Raw genomic sequence first — 24,050 nt, forward strand, 5'->3', positions numbered from 1 at the left:
AAAACACTCTATTTGCATAAGGCCACGCATAACAAATACATATGTAACTCTCTATCAACCAATGTGAAAAATAGGCGTTCAAACGAGTGGAAAACGGAAAAAATACACTAGTAATAACACAATTGCTCCATAGCACACTAAAGCAATGGGCAGTGGACATAGAAATACATCCTCTACCCTGATATTCCCTTCGATAATCACACTCCAGAACTCCCAATGGTCGTGGAAAAAAGTGCCTCGTTAAAAATTGAACATTTTCTTCTGAAAAGGGCGAGCAAGATAAAGAGCTTATGCCTGTTATCCACGCTCAATAATTCCGTTTCAGAGTAAAATTTGAGCTTTCACAAAAAATCGCTGAGCCTTACAACGAAGGAAGATTATAAATAATTGCTAAACGTGGGAAAATTAATAGTGTCATTTATTAACGGATGATTATTTCGAATGATAACTTTTTCCGCCTCTTTTTTATATTTCCCTCTTATATTCAAAAAAGCTCAATATACTTTCTTCCATAGCTTCACATATTTACTTAAATACCTCCTTTACCTCTTACATGTTATAATTCTGCAAGCAACTTACTCAGCTACATTTAAATCAATCATTACCAATCAATTTAGGGTTAAAGGGCGCCATTGAATTCAACATTTGAAATGAATATGCATGTACTAAAAAGTAAACTTTTAAGGTTATAGTATTCTAAAGGTGCTTATCTAGGCAAAAAAATTACTTTTTTAATTCTACTTTTTCCTAAACATTTTTAGAAAAGAATTCTACGTTCAAAGATTGGCATGTATTGCATAATTTCCAACAGTTTTTATTCTTTCGGTAGGGTGCACGTATATGGACGTAACAACGATAAAGTACCATAGGATATTTTGCAATGCAACTTCCAATGCCTCTTTTTTAAAAACAGACCTAATTATTTGATAGGGCAGAAAGACATAAAAGTAATATAAACACCGAATTTCAACATCACGTAGGTTCGTGAAATACTTGAAGAGGAAACAATTACATTCTCCCACTTAGTTTCTGCATTTAAACATCAACAATAGAGAAAACATCACTAAACCAGGTGATGTTACGAAATAACAAATAAATATAGACCTACAGAATTAATCTTAGACTGAAATTTTTCAAATGAGCGTCAAGGTAAGATTTACACCGAATTCCCAGCCAATCCATTTTGATCTTTGAGGAGAGGAAATGAAGGAAAATTAACGGGGTCGTGGAAGTGTTCCTCGTTGAACAAACACAGTTCCGCCCCGCCCCTACGCCCGGGGAGGCTGGATCCTCTACACGCGTCGCCACGGCAATCGATCATAAAACCAGAAACGCGCTGGTTACAACGCGCAACGACTCGGCTGGAGAAATACGCCCTCTACGTGACGCGTTCGCAGGCCGATCTTCTTGTTCCGATTTTTTTTTTTTTGCCTTCCTCTTCACAGTCCTCCCCCCACAAACAGTTCCAATCCCTTTGCTCGCTCATACATCCCTTCTACATAGTAATATCTTAGTTGCGGAAATAAAATTCCTGAGTTTTTCCAAGCTTCCTAGGTTCTTTGAGGTACAATTTCTTAATTTTTCTATGGATAATTTATAGAGGTTGTATAGAGAAATTCCATGATCGTTCCCCTCATTACTAGTCATGAGGGTTATGTTTGATGATATATCAAAGTATTTACGAATGGCACAGACGAGAGGCACAGTAAAAAAAAAACACTTGTCATGATAGCAGACAATTTATTTTCATTGCGCATTAATATGGAGAGCAGGCTAAAAAAATTTCAGGCTTTCACCAACATGCGAAGCATTATGGAAATTTCATTATTTTTTAACATCCCCTTTCTATGACGGTTAAACGAAATCCATTCCTACTTTACACTATAAGAACTAGGCTAAAATAGTTTTAAGTTTTCAGCACTTGAGTTAATATTCCAGTAAATTTTAGCCATGCACTCCTAAAACATCTTATTTCATAGTGCTTCTATGACTGCGACTTTTGGAGAGCGGCGGGTTGTGACTGTGATTTGAACCTTCATATTATGTGCTACGTTGCATCCCATTTCTACAAAGCATTGTAAATATACATATATATATCTCTCCTTGGCTGATGAAGTAGCTACAACTACGAAAGTCTTCCAATTATATTTTTCGTGTGAGTGTTTCCTTTTTTTGTGTCTATGTTTAGTGACTGTGATTTGTACCTTCATATATATATATATATATAAATCACAAATTATATATTTCTAATCATTGAAGCATTTTAACATGACAGCTAATAAAAATTGAAATAATTTTGTATAAAATTCAAACTAATTCACCCTAAACATGTTCTTGTGAACGCTTAAATTCCCATTGATTTCTTGCATCTACTAATGATACCAGAATTTACCCGCAAGAATATATTCCCGTTTTTTCCCAAAGCATTCAAATAACCGGTCTTTTCCCGGTTTTCACGTGTAAGTGACCAGTATACTTCACCTATATACACACAAACAGTTCCACAACAAGGATAACCCCTCACCCCGTTCCCTGGCATTAACATTCCTACTTCTCCAATCTCGAAACGACCAGTCATCACATGCCCTCGTCGTCAGCCGTTACAAATGCCTCCCGTGTGTTCCAGTTTTATTGAACATATGTGCAGGCGACGTAAAAGACAGAAAGATGGGAGGTGGAGCAAGCGTGGGAAGGGCTGACGACGAAAAACTCTGGCGGTTTCCGAAGCAACGGATTCCACGGATAGAGAGAAATAAATACAACTGGGAACGCTTACGAGTTGAAGTTCTTCTCCTGAGATGGGTCCACAAAGAAAATGGGCGTATAGAAGTACACCAATACGTAGAGAAATAAACTGACACTCAGCGTAAACAGAAGCATTCTAGCAAAGTACAATTAAACCTTTTAGGTTGGTCCAGGGAAAGAGATGCACAATATGGAAAGGGATCATGGGGATTTATTTGTTTTGCAATGCTGAAAATATCACACAATGTGCAGAGAAGTTTATTGGGTTATCCACCGGTTGATGTTTTCCATGTCTCCCGACTTTTCGAGCAACAACTTGCAGAGATACAGCCTGGAACCATATGGTACCGCTAGGCGTTAAAGGGGTAAAAAAATCGAAATTTTTAAAAAATTTGGAAATCACATTTTTTAAATTTAAAAATTTAAATATTTATTATTTTCCGCAAAATTCATTATTTTTCATCCAAAGTTACGCTAAAATATCGATAATATTCAATAAATTATTAAATATCAGTGATTGTAAAATATAAGCCATGTATAAATGATGTAGAAATCAAGAATAACATGATTTTAGCGCTTCACTCAGTCGTCGCCGCACATGGAAAGGAACAAAGCAGTCAATGTATACATTGTATAACCCTATATTGCATTTCAAGCATTCTGTTCTTTTTCTACTGGTTCAGTTTTCAGTAGCCCACCGTCCTCGCTTGGGGTTGGATTTCATTAGGTGGTTGTGCCCGTCGAACCTATTTCGTCAGGGGCACTGGGAAGAAGATAGACCGATGTCAGTTGAATGCATTCTTTTAAACATGGATCAATTACAAATCTATTTCTTTAGCCAAATACTCCATTCCAGTCGCACTTCTGGAAAATTGTGCTCGTCCTGGATATTTTGGGGGATCGTTTTATGCAGCTGTGACTATACCGCCAAACGAAAGTCACGCTGAGTTATGTTTTTTCAGCATATCCGGATCAGCATCCATGCGTTGTCCGTCATTGCATCCATAATCCAAGTAAAAATAGGACACGACCATTTTGTCGCCCTCACACTATCTTTTCCAATTCCTTTTTCGTAGGTTTTCACTTTCCTGAGTTTTACGAAGTAGCTATCTGAGCTATTGATGCCCCACACTTTCTATCCTAACCTAATTGGCATCCCCCGCATGAATTGCTAACAGCCATGTCTTCCAAAAGAGAACAGTATCGGCTCATTTAAACTCAAGCTCTGCTTTTCTCCGAAATATCCGCGGAATCTTTCTTTTGCAATGCCCTTAAAAGGGCGCATTTTCCATCTGCTTTATTCATTTATCTGATTTATCCATAGCAGTGTAACCACAGCAATGAATGAACATACGAATTTGCAGGAATATGTCACGTCTCATTGTGTAATAAGCAAGATTATTTCTGGCGTTTAGTGCTGCCTCAAAATAGTACCTTTTTACTGGGAGTCGTATTATACCAACTTATAAAAAGAATTGCAAAAAACATTTTCAGTATCTCATGTGTTATATTTAGGTCATAACAGAATTGTACATACCTATTCGACTCTAACAGTTAGTGCGTACGGACATTTTCGTCAAAGAACAGTTCAAATATTCCGGGTGGGGATGCTTCGTGAAGCAGTGAGTTGGTAATCAGGATTACGAGAAATCCTTTCGTGCTTAACGATCACTTCATCATCAAAAACGTGTCTTCGCTCCCTATTTTTATACGTTTTTGGGTACTTTATGGCTCGGTCCAGCTTCACTGCACTTTTGAAAATTCTCAGTCATTTCTTGAGATAAACTGAGCGGATTGTCCATTTTTTCGAACCAAATACCACTTCAAATTCGAGCGAAATTGGCGTCCACTTGTTATTCATCTTTCCTCAGTCAGAAGGAAGGTATTCATCCTCTATTTGGAGCAGCACATGCTACATTGTAAGCAGTATCTGTAAGTTATTTCGGTTTTGCTAGAGGATGAAAGTGAGCAAAGTATCTGAGAGTGATTGAGATACGTAAGACCAAAATAATTTAAAGGATTAGGCTGCTTCTTGTCGAAGTGACGCCTGTCGCATGGTCGTCTCTTGACGCCAGCCGTCATTGAATTTTCCCCTTAGCAAGTCCCCTCATTCCCCATCATACCCCTTTCCTAATTGAGTACCCGGATACTCTTCCTATTCATCTTGAAAAGGTTCAGATTTACAATTATACCTTCCATCTCTTGAGCCCTCGTGAGGGTACGAAATTCTGAAAAAATGGGGACAATTCAGGGCCTTATCCACTTGGATGACGTTCTTATAATAAAAAAAATAACCTATATACTTATTTTATATGCGTAATAACATATAAATAACGCTAAATTTATAATGTAAATTATTTAAAAAATGTAAAATAAAGAACTGTTAGAACGAAAACCACAGAAATATTCGTATTTACGCTTCCCACCAAAACACGGTAGTGTAAGCGTCTAGCGCTAGCATATAGTAACACCAAAATGCTTTACATCATAACATCCTAAATATTAGGCTCGCATCGAAAAACCATACTCATTATGAAATGTACATATCATAATAATCATAATTATATAAAACATCTTCGTATTACGAGTATGTGAGACGCATGTAAAGAAAATCGAAATGCTTTCGCTAAAAGTTCTGTTTCATATCGGATTGTTGAGAATTATCTATTTTCAAACGGCTCTAAAGGCGTTAATTTCAGCTTTAAAACAGCAAACTTTTCGTAAAAATAAAAATATTCTAATTTTGTTTGAGCTCTCAAAAACCCAAATAAATTATGATAAGTGACAAAAAAAGTTACGTTTAGCATTGTGCTAACATCTGGTACCATATGGTACCGCTAGGCGTTAACGGGTTAGTGCTAATTACATTCAGTAGAAAAAACTTTTCTGATCAAACAGACTATACCGTAAGAGCATAAATTTTCGTTATTATATTCAATAAATTGTACTTACTGTCACTGAGTGAAGTTCAACAAGTAGGATCATACCAGTTGGATGTTCCATCTACGTAGAAATACTGTGATTAACGTACCTGCAAAAGAAAAAAGAAAATAGTGAATTTAAATTACAAATCAGGAGGAGGAAAAAAGGCTTCCAAGAAAATTTCAAAACCTATTTTGAAAAGATATACAGGGTGTCCCATTTTAAGTTCCCACCCCGAATATCTCGAAATCTGAGCAAAATGAGAAAAAATGTTTCAGACAAAAGTTTTAGGGTTTAGAGGGGGACATACGATGGTGACCTTGAAAATGACCTTGAAGTCGATTTTCAAGGTCAAAGGAGGGGTAACTTCAATTTCTTAAATGGAAACCCATATTTTTTATTGCAGGATCGTATTCTACGGAAAAAAATACAAACTTTTTGTTGGAAACTTTTTACTGAAAAATGCATTATTCCAGAGTTATCTTACAAATTTCGCTCATCTTGTTATTGGTAGTGTCACAAAGATCCTAGTTGTGATTTAGGCATAAATTACCCTCTGCAGAACAGCAAAATGAATTATCATGTGTTGTGCCCGACATTTAACGTCTCAAGCTTCGTAAATTTTTGAAATTTTTAAGGGAGAGCGAGGTGACCAAGAGAGGTCCTCGCGCGAATACGGCCCCCACCGCACTGGTTCAATGGGTTCAATTTCTTGAGCAGGGGCTACGGGAGGAACCCTCACGGATCGCGCCGCTCCCAGAACAGAAAAAAACACGGTAGTTTCGTAACAACCTAGTATCGGGTATTAGTTTTTGTGGTATGATAATAGTCTAGTTGTTCTCGTGGTTGCAATTTTCTTTGGTAAAATATTTGTTCAGGTGTTACCTTCGTCGTTTCGAACAACTATCGTCGCAAAAAGGTAGACGCTGAAATTTAAGCATGAGTATAATATCCTATCGAAGCTCGATAGGGTCTCTTCATATTTCTGTTTACTAATTGTTTATTCATCTACAACAATGAATCATGGAACATTGTTTAAACGTAAACATTTAGCTTCTACGGTCGAAAGACTGAAGAAGAACACGCGAAAAACAATGAAAACAGCTAAACGGTTGTCTCCTTCATCTCGTCACGGGAAAAATATTTGATTAGTGCACTTCAATGTTTTTTATAGACAGAGCAACATCTTCACATTACGGATAGCTTTTTAAAATTAAATGTTACCCATTCCTTTATTCAAAAAATGGCCGAAAGGTAGATTTCAATTTCCGAGGTGTGGAGATGAAAATGAATATCGCATATGCATATTCGTTGCATATGAAATATGTAAAAAAAAGTTCTAAACTTTTCATGTTAGGAAATTTTTATACGGCCGCTGAAAAATATTAACACTTTTTCCTGAAAAGAATTACATAAAATAACTTGTAACTTATTTGAAGTAGGCAAAATACAGTTCTGAGATTGGTCTCTTAAATTGTCCTAATGGGGTTTGTACGGTCACCATTCTCACTAAACCGTGTGGGCCTGGGTTAATTTCTTTAATTATTGCAAACTACAAATCATTGGTGGCACATTGTCTTCTCTTAATGTACAAATATTTTTCTTCTTACTTAAAATAATCCAAAAAGGCGAAAATCGTCGTTTTAGTATACTCATAGCCGCTCGGTGAATTCCATCTTTTTGATTTATTTAAAAAAAGAGGAATTATAAACATTTCCTTGCATGAAAAGTTTAGAACTTTTTTTACATATTTCTTATGCAACTGCGATATTCATTTTCATCTCCACACCTCGGAAATTGAAATCTACCTTTCGGCCATTTTTTTAATAAAGGAATGGGTAACATTTAATTTTAAAAAGCTATTCTTAATGCGAAGATGTTGAAGTGCACCAATCAAATATTTTTCCCGTGACGAGATGAAGGAGACAACCGTTTAGCTGTTTTCATTGTTTTTCGCGTGTTCTTCTTCAGTCTTTCGACCGTAGAAGCTAAATGTTTACGTTTAAACAATGTTCCATGATTCATTGTTGTAGATGAATAAACAATTAGTAAACAGAAATATGACGAGACCCTATCGAGCTTCGATAGGATTTTATACTCATGCTTAAAGTTAAGCGATCTGATAGTAGATCCACACGCAGTGAGCTTTTCAGCAATTTTCTTGTGAAATGGGCGATTACACACCTCAAGAGGTCGTTGAAATAATCAAAGTCGTCGAAGTGTGTGACAACAATTATAAAGCTGCTGAAGAACTCTACGCACGCATATTCCCGAATTCACGTCATCCTTGCAGGAAGACGATACGGAATCTTGTCACAAGAGCGCAACAAGGGTCTCTGGTTCGGAAGAGGCGAAAAACAGGTACGAGTGAAGACATTTCTGTAGCTGTTCGGGCAATTGTCTTAGAAAATCCGCATGTGTCCACACGGGAGATACAACGCCGACACGGTGTCCCGAAATCAACGGTAAATCGAGTGCTCAAATCAGCCGCTATCCACCCTTACCACGTTCAGCTCACGCATGTACTAGAACCCGGGGATTACGTACGGCGATTGAATTTCTGTACATGGGCGGACAACCAAATGCTGCAAGTCCCTAGTTTTTATGACTACGTTCTATTTACTGATGAAACAAAGTTTAGTAATATGGGTGGTATCAACCAGCACAATTCCCATTACTACAGTGAGCAGAATCCCCACTGGCACAGAGATCACCGAACTCAGAGGAGATGGGCTGTAAATGTATGGGCAGGTGTAATAGGAGATCATTTATTAGGTCCAATTTTCTACGAGGAGAATTTGAGTGCCCAACTGTACCTGGACATTTTGAGCATCCGTGTGCCACCGTTATTAGAAGATCTGCCACTTGTTTTAAGGGAGAGAATGTGGTTCCAGCATGATGGAGCGCCTGCACACCGTTCACGAGCGGTGGCACTTTTTCTAAACTGCACATTTCCTCGTCGATGGATCGGGATCGGCAGTCCAGTACACGAATGGCCAGCAAGATCCCCGGATCTCACTCCCCTTGACTTTTTCCTGTGGGGACTAGTGAAGGAGAAAGTGTTTGCTGAAGTTCCCACAACATTGGAAAACATGAAGGAGAGGATAAGAGCTGCGTTTCAAGGAATTTCCATCCAAACCCTTCGAAACGTTAAAGCTAACTTTCGCAGCCGTGTGCAAATGTGCATTGACCAGAATGGACACGGAATTGAGCATTTGATGTGAGAAAAAGACCTAATCAAACGCATTTTTCAGTAAAAAGTTTCCAACAAAATGTTTGTATTTTTTTCCGTAGAATACGATCCTGCAATAAAAAATATGGGTTTCCATTTAAGAAATTGAAGTTACCCCTCCTTTGACCTTGAAAATCGACTTCAAGGTCATTTTCAAGGTCACCTTCGTATGTCCCCCTCTAAACCCTAAAACTTTTGTCTTAAACATTTTTTCTCATTTTGCTCAGATTTCGAGATATTCGGGGTGGGAACTTAAAATGGGACACCCTGTATAGTATATTCCTCAGTCCTTTTTCCTCACTTTTGTGCAAAAGAACACGAGAAACTTAAACAGAAAAGGGCTCATTAGAGTATTTGCATTTCACGGCGATTATTACTAAGTAAGCTCTTTCGTTGAATGCTCTTTGAATGCTCTTTGAATGCTCGTTGAATTCGTTTATTTTGAAACTAAAAATAGTGCGCTATTTCAAAAAAGTGAATTAATAATTTAGAGTATGGCAAATGCTGAATAATTACGCCATTTAAAAATGTAAACGACTTAAAAGTAGAAAAATTACCATTCAAACCTCTTAAATTTTCAAATTTACGAATTAAGCAATAATACAGTAACTACAACGGTAAAAACTAACAACGAGAATGACTACATATTTTTAAACTTTTCATGACATGGATAATTAATTGTTATTTCTTAGAAACAGAATATTATAAACGCCCAAGCATTGCGTTGTCCCTATATTTCAGGGAATATACGTTGAGTGTGAATTTGCAAGCCCATTGAATGGAGACTACCCTAACCGTAAATTTCGGATTTCTTAGCTAAGACTATCAAGTAATATTTAAGAATTAAGTAGGCTGAGCAAGCTGTAGCAGAAGGTGCACATGAAGCAGGTTGAAGCATGACCAACCCACTACAGCCCATTTTATAGCATCTAAATTTATTCTTACGAGTAACATGCGAGTATTACACTCCGAATAGCCATAGAAGAGGAAAAACCCGTGGTTATGAGAAGAGGAGGAGTGCGTTATGAGGACTCATTACTTGGCTATTAGGATCCCAGCCAATTTCAGTAATTGTGATAATTTACGTCGATTTTTCCATAAACTGTTTTTATTATTTCACTCTTTTAAACATGAAGTGGAGTTATTTTTAAAACAAGTTATAAATAAATATAAACGAAGACTAATATTAGCCGCAAACTTTCTTCGGAGCAGCATTTATAACCAAACAACGGAATTTTATACGCTTTTATTATAAAATATATGTTCATCTTTGGAGCTCATTTTTCTTACGATTATTTTCAGGTTTTGGTCACAACAATAAATAAGAACTCTTATGCGGCTATTAAATGGGCGTGAAAAAATAAACTGATTAAGTACTATTTAAACTCAAAAGGGCAAACGGATAACTTCGCCACTTAATATAATCTGGAAACCCAGGTATAAACTTCAGTGAAATGAGAATTTTAGCACCGTAGAACTGTTTAAGCTATCAAAAGATTACTGTTGATATTTAAATTCATGCTAATTAGGATCCTTGGAGTGTAGGTCTTGAGTCATGACCTACACTCCAAGACTAGGAGTTTTCAATTTCATAATGGAAATAATTTTATAAAGAGGTAAAGAGAGAAAATATAGCTCTATTTGATTTCATGTTGATAACCCTAATGTGACAGAAGGAAAAAATTGACTCTCGAACGGCACATAAATTATGCGATCTTTAATATACATAAGCAGTGGTAATTACAAAAAAAATGCATTAAGAACAACGTTATGATAAACTGACCGGAATGCACGAGAAAAACTCTTTTGCCTCCTTAAACCAAATTTCTGTTTAAATAAAATTCTATCCACATATATCAGGATCCAACGATTTACGTATCTTAAGGTGACTAAATGTAAAGTGCAATCAAGAAATTCCATGAGAGTGTGTAAGTAAATTATTTTTCATAACGACGATAAAACTACAATACTCATCTTCTCCAACGAAAAGAATTCGACGGTAGTTTATTTTCTGAGTATAAAAAAATCAGATTTAAGTACGGTTTTTGGTAAAGTAGAGGGTAAGTTTTCCCAACTTGGGCGATCGATATACTACAGCTCAAGAACCGATTTCCAGTCTTTTGGAAAGCCATTTCTTTTTTGCGAATTAAAAAATTCGAGGGTGTCGAAGATGAAGTGTTTAAGAAGCCATAGTGAATGGGAAAGAAAACGATTTAAGAGGGAAAAAAGGGGTTTTCTTCCGTGGATAACGTGCCAAGAATAGTTCCAAGAATGGGTTGGACGAGTTACGGCGACCCAGTTGAGCGAGAAAGAAATAAAACCAGATCAAGGAAGCTTAGTGAATCTTAAAGGAATGGTAGGAATTCAAGAAAGGAAGTGCTGAGGATTTTGGAAGAATAAATAAGGATTAAAACCAATGAAAAATAAAATATCTAAGTGCCTTACTAAGTAAGCGTAAATTAATAATTTTAAAGTTCAAAGAAATAAATCAGAAAATTTGACACCGTGCTACTTAAGCGTTGTGACACTCTGTCGTGCCTATATTATCCAATATGGTACATGAGTTAGTGTATTCTGCACTCATTTTTAAGTCTTTCATGGAGTAACTGCTGTATGCACTTCCCTTTTTTTCGAATGTTTAGAATTTATAAACTTAGTAATAAATGCCTGTTTAGATACAACCTGTTTATAAAAATATATTTAGACGTTTACCTGATGCTTTCCATGGATGAGTATCTCGAAAAGTATTGAGCGTTGACGGCAAAACTACATCTCAAGGGTATCCATTTTCTATAACCTAGCAAAATATAAACAAGATCTGATGGTGACAATTGAGAGACTTTCCTTGTTAGTCATAAAAAGTTATGTAATATAAAAAATCATTAAAATATTTCCCATAAAGTGATAATATTGGCGTAAATACGAACAAAGAAAAAATTGTAAAAAACATTCTTTAAAGATTGTCTTTGTATTGCTCGATTATCTAAGGATTCGTTCGAAAAATGACCTGTTATGGAGAGAGAAATAGTTCAGGAACGAATGTTTCCCATAAAAGGGCACAGAATAACATAAAACACGGAAATCTAGACACAGTACATTTAAAAGGTCTAAAGTCTGCAAGAGGATTTTGATACTTTGGGAGATTTTATTGCAAAGCAATGCTCAATTTTTATTACCCCTCATAGAGATACAGATTTTCAACGTTTGTTGTTGCATAGCTTTAGTGTGAAGGTTATATTTAATATCCCACTTATCATTATCTTTCTCTTCTCTGCCGTTCATAATCAAGTGCTAAAATATCATATTACATCAAAGGCATCAGTATTAATTTCAGTGTACTTCATTACAATGAAACCCCGGAATCATGCATCTAATCAAGCAGAATCTAAACAATGAAAGGAGATGTACACATCTGCATATATCTTGAAGGATAATGTAACCAGTCGAATTTTATGAATTTTCATTATATTTCATAACCCACAATAATTCCAAAATAACTTATTCACTCACACGACTAGTCTTTCCCTAAGAAAACACTAGTCTCTAAGAAAAGGTGATGCTCGGGTGTTGGTTGTTCATATGTTTTAAAAATTCCCAAAAACATAAGGGAAAAACGTGAAGAAACAAAGCATTAAAAAACATGAAGGGAAGAACGTGAAGAATTTCAAAAGACCTACAGCCAATCGGATGACACCTGAGCCGTATTGTTGTCCTCAGTAAACGGTCTATCCGGTTCACTGTGAAATTGGACTTCCTCAGAGTAACACGGCCTTGAAGATGGGAGACAAGTCGTCTCTCGAAACGTCGGCTAATGTAATAGCATTAACATGGCTGTGAACCCGATAAATATTCATCATTTCTGTAATGCTTATATCATCTCTTAGCTGATAATATTCTAGCATTTTTGAGCATAACACTAGTTTTCTTATGTTATTACCCTAACGGGTTACACATAGTATCATTAAATCGATAAATTTATTAATTCATCTTTAAGTGATTAATAAACCTAAAACTAACACTTATCTTGAAGTTTGACGAAGTTTTTGTCCGCTTTCAGAAGAAGCTGAAAACGTCTATCCATTTAGTGGGTGCACAATAATCTACCTTCCAAGGCAGCAACCATTCATGTCGAAAGGTATACCAATCATAATCCAAAGTTCTGTATTTTTATATCGCAAAGGTTAGAAAACAAATTTAAAGCCTATAGTTCACTGCTCAGATAGTAGTTAATTTTATTTCTTGCATCTAGATCGAATTCATTTTACTTACATGAAAAATTTAAATTCCTAATTCCCACTGCACCATACAATTATTTATTTTCTAACAACACCAGCCTCGGCGCTGTTTTCCACTTAGTCAATAATGACAAATTTTACTTTTTGATGAGACAGCAATTGATTTTAAGAAAACATATCACAAGAACCAATGCATTTTAAGAAATAAGATACAACCATTTTAAAAATCACAAAGGATCTATACAAATCTGTAATTAAAGGATCAACAACGTGGAGATACGGTTTGAAAGCCGGTTAGATTCAAGTTATACGATAAATTGCATACGAAAAAGTGGCCATATTCCTGGTGAATATGCAACCTACTATTCCTATATAAATTGGGGTTGTTAGCACCTCCAGGATACGCATATTATTATTCAGTTCTTGTCATGCGTAAGGCTCTTTCAATATCGCGAAGAAAATCAAGTTTCGAGAAATGTCAATGAAATGCTAAAGTGAAGAACACTTGTTCTCCCTGCGATGTAAACTGCTATAAATTATCCATCTAGGGGGACAACCGGAGAGGTTGTGCGATCCACCGCACTGAAAACAAACAACTAACGGAAAGAACGACTAAAAATAAAAGAGTAAAGATAGAGAAAACAAGAAAAATAATAAGAAAATCGCCATGGTTTGATTTATGCCTTTAACGAAAGAGAATAAAACTCTACTCGCGACAGATTTATTGCAAAAGAAATGGGTTGGAGAGGAATAACAAACGCAGCAAGGGCGAACACCCGAATACCAAATGAGAAATAAAGGATGGGAAAACTCCTAGGAGGAAAAGATAAAGAGGCAATAGCGAGAATCAAGAGGGAAAGTAAACTGAGAAGAAAAAAATATAGGAGGAAGTTGCCACCAATCGCAATGGTACCGCTTTCACCCAAAGCCACGATGGAAAGAACATTGGACAGCAAGGACTATTGACGATAAAATGACTAAGCTATTATATCTAGGGTTCTGTCACTAAGAAAAAGATAAATTACCTATAGGAGATATTTTTAGGTTGCATTACCGATACAAATAGTAATTTATCTACGATGTAATCTTACAACTTTCGCTGCCAGAAAAACTAGCAATGCTAAGGTCGTTATCCTCTCCGTACCAACTTCTTTCAGCACATGACCCTAAATATTATAAAGTGAAATGGGCCATCAATATAAGCGGTGAAATTTGAAATGTAATAATTTTTAACATAGATTTTATTATCACATTATCATCCTTTCAGTTTGTGTCTGGAAACCAAATCTTACATTGCGGAAGGTTTATTAGGTATATTTAAACAGAAGAAAAACTTAGTGTTAAAAGAAACGACAAGAATCGTAATAACACGTGAGCGGAATAAATATGGTGCAAGAGGCGCACGGACACTAACACGTAGCATGATCTATTATCGAGGGAACTGCTTTTTTACGATAAAGTATTGTTAAGCATCCTTTTATACCAGCTGCATCAAATATGAATTATTAGAATACACAAAAAAACCTTTGAATCGTATTTTACAAACAAATTAACGAGTAAATATATAAGGGATAATTACCTTAAAAGGATGAGGAGGACACACAATAAATGTAATTTCATAAATTGTTTTCTTAATCATCTCCTTTTGAGAGGAATGTAAGAAGTTAACTGTAGTGATTTTAGGGGTGACATTACCAAGATACTTTAACGTATATTTGAGTTTTTTTTATTACAACAATTATTCTATTTTTTTGCTTCGGAATTGAACTTAAGCCTTACATACGATGTATCAGTCTCTATGTTCAACACCAAAATAACAGCAACACAAGTTTTTGATTAAATTCAATCACCTGAATGAAATTTTTCTTCTTAAATATTGCAGCAGAGACAAATTGCTTAAAAATGCCTCTCTTGGCTGAGATAACAGAACAAAGTTTCCTAGTTTTTTGCATGAAATGGAAGCCAAACTACTTATATAATATTATTGTAAAAAATAAATCTTTCGTGGGAATGTTAAGTTACTAATTGAGCACAGTGTAAAAGTATACCTAAAATATGTGAATTTTTTTTTTAATACTGAACCTCTTTTTCGGCTAAAATGGCCGATCCTGGGAGAATACTTCAAAATTAACAGGAAAAAATAACTATTCTAGTAGGTATCAATATCTGGGGAATCTTAAGACGGAGCCAAACACTGAATAGCCACCACTAGTGGTCATGAGGGATAATCTATATCTGCAGTTGAATTGAAATTCCTCCCAAGCATTCCTGTTGAAACTGTGATTATGCTTATCCTCGAAATGCTGCAAAACGAGCTGTTGAAACGAGATGGAAGAAAATAATGGCCAATGATATCATCAGAAGACGTCTACGGAGAATAAGCTGAGGTGTAAGAGGACAATAGAAACGAAAAAGTGGAAAAATCATATTCTAGTCTCAGTCATTTGTGATTCCTTCATCAGTCGGGTGGCTACGTAATGGGTTCACGCTTTGAAGTCTAATGGGGACCACAAGGCCAAATTATTTTTTTCATCAAATTTAAAGTAGAATTCAAATTTTAATTGCCAACCTTTTAAAAAAAATACTTATGAGGTAATTAATGAGGAGAAAATTTCAGTCAATTATTGATATGATAATTTACTTTTGTACACATAATCCATGTAATGATCCAACTTGACCACAAGTGAATGTGTTGTTTTGGCATTACCATATTCTGTAAATATTCTCTTTGCTAATGGTTTTTGCCGTAAAAATCGACTGGTGATGATTTACTCTCAAACATTATTGGCGTACAATCTGCGGCAATGACTTGAAAATAGCGCATAATAGGATACATTAAAATAGAGTAAAATCCACAAGGAATACATAATAATTTTATAATTCTACACTTAAGGGTTCTCTCAAGTCGTAGCTGGGCAAAAGTTAATTCATTCAGTATCCCATCTGTATTCATCAATTTTAATTAACTCTTTAGTGAAATTCATTATTTTCGAACTGTCTTTTCAACGTAATATTATTCACTTAATGAATGTGCCGGAAGAATTTATAATTTCCATTAAAAAACAGGTGACACGCATAATTTTCAACCTGGACTTATTGAGTTCAGGATGAGAGGAAATATTTTCTTGCCACGAAATTGCCACTGAAATTTGGAGTGGAGTTTAATTAATTGAAACAACAGTTTCCTCGTATAGCTGTGCTAATTTGTCTCGTTTCTAGTTAATTGCTGTCTTTCTTCTTCCACCTCGCTCCGGCGATCAATACTCTGGAAGCTTATCTTTTATCTTCCTACGGACTTACTGTACGTCTGCCCTCGAAATGGAAATTTCTTTTAATGAAGTATGATAAAATTTATATGCCTCCTATAAAGAAACACAATCGATAAGAATAAAGTTTGGTGTTGTTAGCATCAAATGTTAGATGTTGCGTTTATGGATCTAATTTCTTGTGTCACTATTAAAGCCAAATGGTTGCTGAAATATCTAAAAGTCTGATGACTTATATATGCCTAGAAGGTAAAAAAATCATATCGACAGCATTGAAAATAATCCAGGCATTTTGATAACAATTGCATATAGATGGCATTATTTGAAGTAAATTTGTGTAATTAATAAAATTATGAATAATATAAGTGCAAACGATATTCTCCAATAGGATGCATACATTAAGAGCCATTACGAAAATTACATCATGTATTCACAATTTTTCATTATAATTATTCGTATTCTTTTTGCCTAAAATAGTATATCAGCTATTTACGGTACCAAATAATCAATGATGATGGTTACTCTAAACATTAATGAAATTGACACGAGCCTACGATGGACACTTTGAAAATGATTTTCAAAATGACCATCGTGGGTGATTTAGGTAGACCGAATTTCATTTCTTAAGCTAAATTCATGCATATATTTGACATGCAACCTTTCCAAAGATGATTCGTTTTCATAAGCTGTGGGTTTATCACTTATGTTGCAGTAATGTACTGGCATATTAAAAAAAATTTCAACACAATGCCGCTTTCAGCGTTAATTTTTCACCAGTTCTTATGGGAACCCAAAATTCTTGGGATATTCGTTACAATATTGGATATTTGTTAAAGTTCTTATACGTGCAAACAATAGATATCGAGCTAAATATAAAAAATTAATATTCAGAAAAAACGAACAGCTACTCAGTGCAAGCAAGTTTCATTGTGATACGAGATTGAGAGAAAAAAATGCCATATTTTCTTGATTCTGCATTCATTGCAGAAGGTCAACGAATGCTTTGATCTGAAAAGCATTTTATATATTAAGTAATGGTTGAAGCCGATACAAAATGGAATTTCATTGCAATAATATAATGAAATACAGCTTTACAAATAGTACTTAGCTTTCTAATGAGTCATCGTGTTTCACTGCACTGCATAAGTGGATACATAGGCAGAGTAAAAAACATTACTGATAGAAATAGAGTGAAAGATTCATTTCATAAAAATTAAGATAGATATGTTTTTTTCAGAAGGAACGATAGCAAAATTTGGAGCAGAGCGTTCAGAATTTTAAATCCTAAAAAAGAAGGGAAATCTGATAGGTTACATTTATTTCCATTTATCTTATTTCAATCTCATTACCTCCTAATCGGGTATCTCAATGATCTAACCTACTTCATAAAATAAATGGCATGTTTCGAGTTAGAGTTTACTTCGCTCCTCTTGCTTACTTGTTCTTTTAGAAAATCCATCTCCTGCTCAGCGAATCCTCCTTTTTGGCAATCTCTTCCTGTGCAATACTTGGACGTGAATCCTCCTCCTATCTTTTTCTCTTTCATCCAGCTGTCTTTGCTTATTTTTTTTTCTTTTGCGGAGTGCTGATGCAGATAAAAAGAATCTGAGATGGGTCAAAAATAAATGAGATGGGAGAGTGGGAACTTAAAAATTAATGGAGCAAAGAGGTGTGTGTTAACGAGTGAGTGCTCTCGAGTTCTTCCTCTCCTTTTCGGGTGGGGAATACGTTTTCCACCATTTTTCTCTGGCTCCTTTTGGTTTTTCCACCTTGTTACCCCCTTTTTCCCATGCTTTAATCTAATATTCGCCCCTAGTCGCCCCGTTTTTCTTTAGCGAAGATGCCAAACCACGAAATTCGAGTGTGCTCCCTTTTCCCTACTCATCGATAGGCCTGATTTGGATCACGTGTGGTGCATTGCCCACAAAGTTTTCTTCTTGCGGTAGTATTTCTCCATCTTTTTGAAAGGAATGGTGAAGTAAGTGAAAATTTTAACATTTTAACGAGATTTGTTATTCAGGGTGTCCCATTTTTCTTGACCTCCCGAAATAACTTTTTGTCCAGATGCAAATTCAAAAATGTGTCAAGCAAATGCTCATTAGCCGTCAGGGGGACATTAATCAGTATGATTGCCTTCCTTGTAGCTTTGTTATTTACAAATATATGAACAGCGGTATGCCTTTTTTAAATGGCACCCTACATTTTTTATTCGGCAATTCATTTCCTCTCCCATAACTCCTCCTGTTCACATCTTTGTAAATACCAAAGCTACAAGGAAGGCAATCATGCTGATTAATGTCCCCCTGACGGCTAATGAACATTTGCTTGACACATTTTTGAATTTGCATCTGACCAAAAAAATTTTTGCGTTGTCAATATAAATGGGACACCCTTTATAAATGCTTAATATTTTGATTCCTGTCAATGTTGCTCCAGGCAACTGTTGCTCGTTCTCATATCTATATTTATACGGATGTAAAAGCTATACATCGTATTTGCTTGTGTAAAAAAATTAATTGCAGATTTGTCAAAAAAATGAGCCATATTTAAGTTAAAAGTCGCTCTGAGTCTGGATATCTTACTATTTATTGAAAGGAGCTAGTTTTCGGTAAGATTTGGAATATATTTGCTAAAATATTACTCATTAATGCCAAAAAAAATTCCTGGGATTTATTCAATCAGTGCACAGAAATATGCGTTGGACTGATCTATTTGTAAGCATGTCAGTAGTAAGACATGAATTCCTAAACCAATGTTTCCTGAACACCAATATGTTGTAGAATCCCACAGTTGACGATGCAAATATATATACGCACAATGCAGCTTTCTCGGATCGTGGATTTTTGTCACTATTTTTTCCTGCTTCAATACATTTTATAGGTTTTGTCAAAATAAACAGAAAAGTATGCTTAGTAACTTCGTGAGTAAAAAATATGAATATCGATTGAAGACTACAAAACATATCAAGCTAAATATGTGAAGAATGTTATTTCCGTTGGTTAAAATTTTCGATTTAGACAAATACAAAATTTATATGAAAGCATTTAATCCCATGCCTTAAAATGATACCATATCTTTTCTGAATAGAGCTCCATGGATTTAGAATTTATCTTTTACTTCTGAAAATTACTTTGCGATTGCCCTCCAATTGATAGTCATAACATATGCAAACAGATCGCTGCCTTCCGGCGTTGAAAAGTGCAATTTTAATACGTTTCCGTTTGGCGTAATTTACATGCTCTCACGAGTCATTTATTACAAATAAAAGCTTCAATAGATACTTCGCTGATTTGGTTTGAATATTGATTGGTTATTGATGACTAGTAGATACTATATTTCACGAGATATTTATAAGGCATTGATTGAAACGGCGATTCAAATTTTATTTGGCTAAATATCTGGATAAGCCATTCGGTCCATTTCGTCTATCAAGTTTAGAACGGAAATTGTGATATTTTTGAAAAATTCGGAAGAACATTAAATCGATTATAATTAAATTAATGAAGACTTTTTTATCGCACAATTACTTTATTGTTAGTTTCATGACACGATAAAATTTCATTTGGATTTTTACGCTTTCACTTTGCATTTTTATTTTCAAAATAATTTTTTAAATACTGAGCGTATTAGTTTTTTTAATTCCATTTCCTTTTACTAATTCTCTTAAAAATATCACGCTGATACAAATATTAATTGTTGGCAAAAAAAACAAGAGTTTTCATTTCCGATTTTAATGAAAAAAAACATGACGATGCGTAAAAAATCCAGCCCTCATTTGTTCGAACTAGGGCCTTTCTCTTCATCTCTACAAAGTATGAAGCTTTTTGGCATCATAAAATAATAAATCATGGCCAATTCTCCCGATAAAAGGGATATCATAAATTAAAGAAATCAGCAATACATTAGGAAATATCAGAGATTGTCATAGTCATAATTCTGCCAATCCAATTTAATGCTGTTGAAAAGAACTAGTTTCAGACTCATGGCCATGTAAATGCACTAATTCCAAGATGAAAATAAATCCCTAGTAAGCATTTGGAGCTTTCACCCGGAAAACCGAGTCAAAAAGAGCAACAAACTTTAGCGATGACATACGAAAGAGCTTCGTTAAAAATTTTGAATTCCATTTCAACACAAATCCGAGAGAAACTTGGATAATTTTCACTAGCAAAGGAAAAAAGGGGAAAATAGTGCAGAAGCCAGAAGAGTGTCCGGTTGAATTTATCATCATGAGCGCAGCGGCTCTAGCGTGCAGCGCTGAGATCTCGCACAAATATGCATTTGCTTGCTTGAGGAAAAAAAATATATGAGGGATCGTTTTCGCTCCTTTTGTTTGTTAAGGTGACTGGCCCCGCATAAGTGCATAGATATATTAATAACAGGGCTGGCTGCGCTTACGGAGTTCTCTTCAAATAATTCTCCAAAGAGATCTGCCGCAAACGTTAATTCTAAAAAATGATACGAAGGTTACATTTTTCCACCAAGTTTGTAGTAGACAGGAAATGTTTAAGTTAATCACGCGAAATTTTCTATCCTGAGAGGGAGCCATTTTGCCGTGGCACAAAGAATTCATTAGGCATGTATTCTCAGATTTATTTGCTCAGAAAGGAAAACTCTCAAGAGAGAAGTAACATTTCATTTTGCCCATTTGCAGCCCAAAAGTCTTATCACAGTGGGAAAAATATAGCCGCGTAAAATGAATACTTATAGCATTGCGCCGGGTAGTATACCTACGCTTGAAAAACTTTGTGATTGAATTCAACAAAAATAAGGATGGTAAAATCCAACCTTTCCGTTTTATTATAACTTAGAAACTAGAGTTAGGTTATGGCCTACCGTTGTTTGACAATTATGCACTCTCAATGAAGCTCTACGCTGTAATATAAATATATTCTGCGGAAGAACATATGATACAATCACGAGTAAGAAAAAAATACCCTTTCATCATTGCGGCACTAATTTTTCGCGCTACTAGCTAATAGCTGAAAGACCACCACATTCGTTGATGATAATTACCTAAACGCGTTTAATGTTACCTACACCACACTCATTGACTCTAAATGTTGCCTCTCTGGAGATCCATCGCATCTATCATCAGGTCAGATTAATGATCATAATCGAACATTTCAGGAGCGTCCTATGGTTTGGCAATTGTAATTGGATGTTACTTAATAAACTTAATTCATGTATAGGAAACACATTCATATCAAGCTTATAATACAACCAAGATAACTTATACTTTTTCAATCACTTGACATATACCGCCTCCAAAAAGTAAACATAATCATGGAATTTCTCAAAAGCTTTCGCCCTAAGTTAAAAATCAGTAACTTACCTGAACGGAGACATAGGAAGGAATTAATTGCAGTTACTGCCCCATTCATACCACGCATCTTCGCTTATTACACCTGTAAGCCTAGGGCAAAAATTGGTTCGCCCATTTCGGAAGTGAATGAAACGATGGATAGTTTAATAAAAGAAGCGACGAAAACATTCACTTTTATACATTTCCGATACACTATTAAGCCTTTCAACATGAGCGAGAGGCGTACGTTCTCGGGGATATCGGTGATTACGAGATCAAACTTTCATTTCTGGTATTTCCTGCTCTCCTTCGGCCATGTCCCACGCGCCCTTACGGAAATGACCCAGCGCCACCTTCTCCCTCCCTACAACCAGCCCAATACGATCCCTTTGACAACAGGACGATAGGAAAGGGATATACTGGACGTTAGAGTATCGTGCAACAGCCAGGTCATTACGTTCATCCCGTTTCCATTTTTTTCTTTCGACAGCCGACTCTAGAGGAAAGGCTTAAGGCGGACATTAACCATTATGAAACAGGCTTTGCGAGATTTTGAGATGGAACATTGGATATAGATAAGGTAATTTTAATTCTTTCAAAGCCAATCTTTAGAAGTTATTGGAAACTGGATACATTTCAACGAAATTACATATATTGTCTTAAGGGAACATATCACTCCAACTCAGCGTAGGTATATGTATTATAAGACGATCTTGAAATTTTTATAGTATTTTGAGTAGACCTTATTTAACGTTTTTTTTTAGTATTTTCAAACATTTATTTTTATTTTGAGATAGAGGTAAATTCTGACAAAGACTAATTATTATACTGAAACTTTCAAGCCTGAATATTTTATTTGATAATCATCCTTTATATCTTATTTCATTAGATATTAATAATTTCAAGTCTGATAATTTCAATACTATAATTAGCTTTACCATCACATTTCAATTCATATCATATTTCGAGAAGATAATTTGATCATTTGCCTAGCCTTAAAAAAAAAAAACATACAATTTTACGAGTAAAGCCGGTCTTTTGATTCCTCTAGAGTAATTTCCTATCCATAAATAATGTAAACTAACTAAAACTTCTGTACGACACTAATGAGCCTAGATATATTACAAATATGCATTTCTATTCGAGGCACGGTATTGGCACAAATTTGTGAAAAATAAAATTTCGTATAATCAGCTGATATTTTTTTTTTGTCATTAGGTGTTCATTTTGTGGCAAACCTGCTCACAATGTAACGAAAATGATCTACGCTCCCTCGCCTTATGAAATCCAATACGACCCCTTCGCCAAAGGACTGTGGAAAGGGATAATGCTATCACTATCGTACAAAAGTCAAATCATCATGTGCTTTTTCCCCAATACAAATTTTTTTATCGTATCAGTCTACTCAGGATGCAGTATATGAGCTGGGTCCATCGAGAAATGGAGGCAAAAGAATTGGGGACCTCCGGCATTTCCTGAAGGGACCGTAATTTCACCCTCATCACTCAGGTAGAGAAGAGGCTCAGGAGAGAATACCTGAGATAGCTTGCTGTGGTCAAAAGTTCACCGTACTGGTTTGCCAATATTTCTCGATTGGAATTGGGATTCTAATCGTGGATCAATGTGTTGACCTCCGTAGACTCGATGGGAAATTTGGCCGAGATCCGCTGGAGTGACAGATTATTTGTATGACCAGAAAGGCTGGATTAGCTCTTTCAATCAGTAGAGCTATACTTACCAGGCATGGAATTGGAAAAATCAGACAAAGAAAAATACCTTACATACACAGCTCGGGTGACATCTATAATTTAATCTCTGTGGTCAATCTTAAAAGTAACCCTATTGGTTCTATTGCAATTTTAACTAGTCAAAAAATGTTTACTAGTATTCCTGATGTTCACGTCGGAATTTTTAAATGGATAAATTGTATGATGGGTACTATACATCAACGGCATTCTCCGCCTTCATTTGATCGACTACGTTACATTTACTAAATAATGTCACAAGCTGGATGAAAATCGAACTCAATAGTTTGAGGTTAGTATATCAAGTAGTTAATTCGCCTAAGTTCAAGGATGAAGTTAAGGAGATACTACCTTTTCACATGTTCCTCCAAAAAATGAGATGTAAACTTTATATTTGTCACCAAGATATTGTAAATGGTTATGAGCTGCCACATTATGGGTAACTCTAACTTTTGTGAGGAAATGAAATAAAATAGTGCAGCAGAAGAATCTGTGCAGTTATATTTTTTACACGATGATTATTAGATGAATCATGTTTCACTTAAATTTGTTTCTCTTCTTGAAATATTTAGCTACGAGTGGCTAATTATTGTTTTTAGT

At 35.4% G+C, this 24,050-nt stretch overlaps 1 protein-coding gene across 3 annotated transcripts in view; it reads right to left on the minus strand.

The window, feature by feature from the left end:
* LOC124157683 (roundabout homolog 2-like) overlaps positions 1 to 24,050 on the minus strand; it is a 984,420-nt gene that overhangs the window by 508,143 nt on the left and 452,227 nt on the right. The gene's annotated exons all lie outside the window — the stretch shown is intronic.

Source organism: Ischnura elegans, chromosome 4, assembly GCF_921293095.1.
Source record: "Ischnura elegans chromosome 4, ioIscEleg1.1, whole genome shotgun sequence".
NCBI classification, from domain to species: domain Eukaryota; kingdom Metazoa; phylum Arthropoda; class Insecta; order Odonata; family Coenagrionidae; genus Ischnura; species Ischnura elegans.